Here is a 6204-nt window from a genome sequence, read left to right on the forward strand (position 1 = left end):
AAGAGGGGCCAGCTATAAATTATACTTAGATTTTTTTTTAACTGTGCAGGTCAGCACCCCAACCCCTGCAATGTTCAACCCCTGCATTGTCAACTGTATTTAAACAAGCTTGTGTGTATAAATGTGTGTACCCAAAGCTCTTGTACCCAAGATTAGTCTTTTAAGGGTGTACCCCACACTCTTAATACACTTCTGCTATAATGTGATAATTGCTTTCATAAAAATCACCATGCTATGCACAGTAGTGCAATAAAGTCCATAGGGCTTATGGGGAAAGATGATCTTAGGGAGACAGCACTCCAAAACTTCACCAGTGACACATTAAAAAGATAAGAACCTAATAAAAATGCTAGCACAATTTTGTACATGTTAAATGGCTAAGAAATGTATGAGTAACCTCTTTTCTGGCTGAAATCATGGAGGATATAGAAGAGAAGACTGCAGCCATGAAGTTAAAAGATGCTTGCTCCTTGGAAGAAAAGCTATGACAAACCTAGCCAGCGATTAAAAAGCAGAGACAGTACTTTGCAGGCAAAGGTGTGTCTAGTCAAAGCTATGGTTCTTCCAGTAGTCATGTATGGATGTGAGAGTTGGATCATAGTGAAGGCTGAGCACCAAAGAATTGATGTTTTTGAACTGTGGTGCTGAAGAAGACTCTTGAAAGTTTCTTGGACAGCAAGGAGATCAAACCCATCAATCCTAAGGAAATCAACCCTGAATATTCATTGGAAGGACTGATGCTGAAGCTGAAACTCCAATACTTTGGCCACCTGATATGAAGCGCCAACTCGTTGGAAAAGACCCTGATGCTGGGAAAGATTGAAGGCAGGAGGAGAAGGGGATGACAGAGGATGAGATGGTTGGATGGCATCTCTGACTTGATGGACATAAGATTGAGCAATCTCTGGGAGATAGTGAAGGACAGGGAAGCTTGGAGTGCTGCAGTCCATAGGGTCGCAAAGAGTCAGACATGACTGAGCGACTGAACAACAGCAATCAAAGAGAAGGGAAAAAGGGTTCCCACTATGCCAGGTACCATTAAGAAAAAGCAAAGGAATTTTGCAGAGCTGATAATCATGCACCTGAGAAATAAGTTTGCCCAAAAGATGCTTCAAAAGTCAAAGAGGAATCTTATCTATGAAAAAGCTAAACCTCATAATAAGGAAAATACGTAGATGTACAGAAGATTTGACTGGCCAAGATGACAAGAAAAGTGGGCAACTTTTATGTATTAATAACTCTAGAACCTGAATGAGCATTTGTCTTTAGGATTAAGGTATCAACAGTGTGAGCCCAAAGATCTGAGAGGTGAACTTTGTCAGTTCATCAATGGCATTTTGTTAAGCTCAACAAGGCTCAATTTACATGCTGAGGATTGAAGAGCCATATACTGTATGGCAGGGGTCCCCAAGCTCCAGAATCTAATACCTGATGGTCTGAGGTGGAGCTGATGTAATAATAATAGAAATAAAGTACACAATAAATGTAATGCACTTGAATCATCCTGAAACTATTCCCTCACCTCCCCAGTCAGTGGAAAATTGTCTTCCAAGAAACCAGTCCCTAGTATCAAAAAAGGTTGGGGACCGCTGCTGTATGGAATACCTGAAATAGAAATTAGTAAAAGAATTGATCTATAAGCATGATATAGCAAGATCAACAAGAAGCTAACTGTCCCAATAGACAGCACTTTGATTGCTTGATCTCTTGGTAAATAGGGCATCATCTGCCATGGAGGATCTGATTTATGAGACCCATACTGTTGGAAAATGCAAACATCTTCCTGTGGTTTTCCGGTTATCTTCTTCATAAGATAGAATGAAGAGAAAGCCCATGCATGGTGTAGGAGGTGGAGATGCTGGCAACAGGGGAGACTAGATCAACAGGCTTCTTTAGAAGGCTGAACTATGGTGTCTGTCATGATTATTTTTGTAATCTCGTCAGTTAGTAAACAATGACCACTTTCAAGTTGAAAAAAAAAGGAAATCCATAAATAATACAATAAATACAGCACTTTCTCTTAAAAAAAAGATTTGAAATTTGTTTGAGGAAGCAGACACTGGAAGGGTTGCAGCTTGTAATTCATTGTACTGTGCTTGGAAGGTAAATTACCTGAAATCAGAGGAAGATTCTAACAGCAGATGCGGATGGGCATAACTCCACATACACAGTAACCCGAGGTAGCTGGTAGCTATCTGAGGGGTATGGGTGTGCGTTTTGTGTATTCCCAGGTGCCTCAGTTCAGCTGGATGGTTTTCTGCTTTCACCAAGTGTTTCTCGCTGGAAGATCTTGCATAGGCCAAGGGAGATTTGCATTATACTCACTCATATATTGTTTCCTAATATATCAATCACATTGGAACCAATCTGTGCTTTCAAGATAGCATTATAGCAGATCTGACTGTACCTGTAAGGAAGTCACATCAAAAGTAACAGTTTCAAGCTGCCTAGACCCTGAGGGTAACCAGGAAAGCATTAGTGCCTTACAAGGAGCGTTGTCTGTCTAAGAGGGTTTGGGGACTGCAAATGTGAAGGTAAAGGAAGTGGTATTCTCTGCCATCCATATGGCCATGAAGGAACTCAGCATCTCATAGGTGGTATCTTATTCGAATTATTATAGACTAACCTAGATTAATAATTACCCAGGGGTAATTAGGATAGCTAGATAAAGAAGGCAATGGCACCCCACTCCAGTACTCTTGCCTGGAGAATCCCATGGATGGAGGAGCCTGGTGGGCTGCTGTCCATGGGGTCACTAAGAGTCGGACACGACTGAGCGACTTCACTTTCACTTTTCACTTTCATGCATTGGAGAAGGAAATGGCAACCCACTGCAGTGTTCTTGCCTGGAGAATTCCAGGGACAGGGGAGCCTAGTGGGCTGCCGTCTATGGGCTCGCATAGAGTCGGACACTACTGAAGCGACTTAGCAGCAGCAGCAGATAAAGAAAAATAAGCATTAGAGTAATCTTCAGAGAACTCACATTTTATTTTTAGCTCTGTAAGTGTGTGCCCTAAGGCAAGTCCCTTTCTTTCTCCTGGATTCATTTCCTCATTTGTAAAATAAAGAAATTGGACTATATTTCATCTCTCTAAGATTTCTCTTGGATCCTTTATCATGTGACTCTGAGGCTTTCTATGTTGATTAAATGCAAAGAAAATGAACACTTTCTGACCTCTTCAAAACTCTCCTTGTGGCTCAGCAATTTTTTTTTTCATCCCAGGTTGTCTTCTTTGGTTATTTCCCAAAGTGAAAATTCCAAATTGTTATTATTCTCAATCTCTGTTTCCACCAACAGATGGAATTTATTGAGGCAGATCAAGTCTGAGCTCATAAAGCTCTTTTATTTATTTTGTTAACAGCTTTATTGAAGTAAAATCGACATATACTAAGCTGTACATATTTAAATAATACAATTTGATAAGTTTTGACATGCGTATACAGTCATGACACCATCATCACCACCAGAATAATGAACATATCCGACACCCCCAAAGGTTTGCTTGTGCCCCTTGTAATCTGTACCTCCCTTCTCTTCCTCATTTGTCCTCCCCATGCCCAAACAACCACTGACCTGCTGTCTTTCATTATGGGCTAGTCCATATTTTCTAGAATGTTACATAAATGGAATCATCAATATGTATTGTTTTGTCTGACTCCTTTCACTCATTATAATTATTCTGAGATCCATCCACATTCCTTTTGTTAATAGAAAGGAGTTAAAAAAAAGAAGAAGGAGCTGGGTGACCGTCTATCATATGGATATGCCACAATTTGTTTATCTATTCACTTGTTAATGGGCATTTGGGTGTTTATATGTTTTTAGCTATTATATATAAAACTATAAATATTTTCTTAAAAGTCTTTGTATGGACATATGCTTTCATTTCTCTTGGGCAAATACTTAGGGGTTGAAAGGGTGGATCACATATGGTAATTGTATGTTTCACATTTTATAAACCACCCAACTGTTTTCCAAAGTGGTTATGCCACTTTACATTCTTATTCACATTATATGAAACTTCCAATTCTCCCATATCCATGTCAAAGCTTAGTATGATCAGTCGCTCAGTCATGTCCAGCTCTTTGCAACCCCATGTACTATAGCCCACCGGGCTCCTCTGCCCATGGATCGGTTGCCATTTCCTACTTTAGGGGATCTTCCTGACCCAGGAATCAAACATGTGTCTCTTGTATCTCCTGCATTGCGAGGCAGATTCTTTACCACTGAATCTACCTGGGAAGCCCAAATATCCAATATTCACTATTAAATATAGTGTTAGTCATTAGTTGTTTGTAAAGGCACTTTCTCTTTACCTCCTAAAGACCCAGATCGCCAGATACAGTCACACTGGAGTTTAGGGCCACAGTATATGAATTTGGGGATGACAAAATTCAGTCAATTACAAAACTGATGAGCCTTGATACCCCACCAGCTCTGTCTTTGAATCAGGGTGTTTAAACTATTTACAGGTGTGATTATTAATATAGTTAGATTTAAATTTATCATCCTGCTATTTTCCATTTCCCCATGTGTTCTTTGTTTTATCTGAATAAGGCTTCTATTATCTAAATAAGTCTCCTTTCTCTGAATAAGCCTTTATTTTATTTTCTGAGTTCCAACCAACTCCTTTTATTTTTACTTAATTTATTTTAAAATTTTTATAGGAGTATATAGTTGGTTTACAATGTTGTGGTAGTTTATGTTGTATGGTTATATATACACATATATCTACTCGTTTTTAGACTCTTCCTTCTGCCCATATAGGTCATTACAGAGTATTGAGTAGAGTTCTCTGTGCTATACAGTAGGTCCTTACTATTTATTTTATATTTAGTTGTGTGTGTATGTCAGTCCCAGTCTCCCAAGTTATCCCTCCCCTTCCCCTTCTGCCAGGTAACCATAAGTTTTTTCTTTAAAATAACTCACTGGTTTTTGTCCTGCTTTCAGCTATTAGGCTGAGGCTGGATTATTACTCTCTGGCCACAACCCATTCTTCACCTCAATGACCTACTCATCTCCCACTAGGTCATGAGGCTGATGGGCCAACATGCTTTACCTCTAAAACTGACAGAAATCAGACAAGGATAATACTCAAACATGTTGGAATATCATTTTAAGATCTTATAGAATTTGGTTACATTGGCTTATCCACCTGAATTTCCCACATCCTCCTTCAGACACTCTCCACATTTTCTCCTCAGCCATATACCTGCTGCTGCTGCTGCTAAGTCGCTTCAGTCGTGTCTGACTCTGTGCGACCCCATAGAGGGCAGCCCACCCAAGCTCCTCCGTCCCTGGAATCCTCCAGGCAAGAATACTGGAGTGGATTGCCATTTCCTTCTCCAATGCATGAAAGCGAAAAGTGAAAATGAAGTCGCTCAGTCGTGTCCAACTCCTAGCGATCCCATGGACTGCAGCCTACCAGGCTCCTCTGTCCATGGGATTTGCCAGGCAAGAGTACTGGAGTGGGGTGCCATTGCCTTCTCCCAGCCATATACCTAATTGTGCTCATATCCTTAATTACTTTATCCTCAGGATCTCTTCCCTCCTGCTTTACATTTGATCATGCTTTTCACTTTAAATATAGGTCTTCTTTCTCAGCTCTTTGTATGATGAAATCTTATGGACACTTAAAGACTCAGTTCTTGCTACTTTCTTATCAAATCTGACCTGGCCTTCTATCCCACTTCACCCACAAAGAAAAAGATTCCCTTCATTGGGTTCTCAGAATGCTTTGTAGGTGTGTCTGTTACAACAAAAACAAGCACTTTTCATATTATATATAGTAAGTTCTCGCTTGTCTGTTTTCCCCATGAAGTGTCAAAATCTTGAGGCTACAAAAGTCCATATATTTTTTTTTAAAGTCTCTTTCAGATTGTTCTTATATAAGTCAAAATTCTTAGTTGTGAGCAACAGAAATAGAATTTCAGTTTTGTTTCCTGTTTTTGCTTCCCCACTAGCTTTACTGAAGTGTAATTGATGAACAAAATTGTTGTTATGTTTAAGGTATACAATGTGATATTTTGATATATGTATACATTGTGAAATGAGTCCCACAATCAAATTATTTAACACATCCAGCACATCACATAGTTACCTTTTTTTGTGTGGGTGAGAATGCTTAAGGTCTTTTGTGGTTCCATTCTTCACACTTAGGTTTCAGGAGTGGCCCCACTAGTTTCAGAATTGATCAAAGTGGC

This window comes from Bos indicus, chromosome 20, assembly GCF_029378745.1.
Source record: "Bos indicus isolate NIAB-ARS_2022 breed Sahiwal x Tharparkar chromosome 20, NIAB-ARS_B.indTharparkar_mat_pri_1.0, whole genome shotgun sequence".
Taxonomy (NCBI): Eukaryota; Metazoa; Chordata; class Mammalia; order Artiodactyla; family Bovidae; genus Bos; species Bos indicus.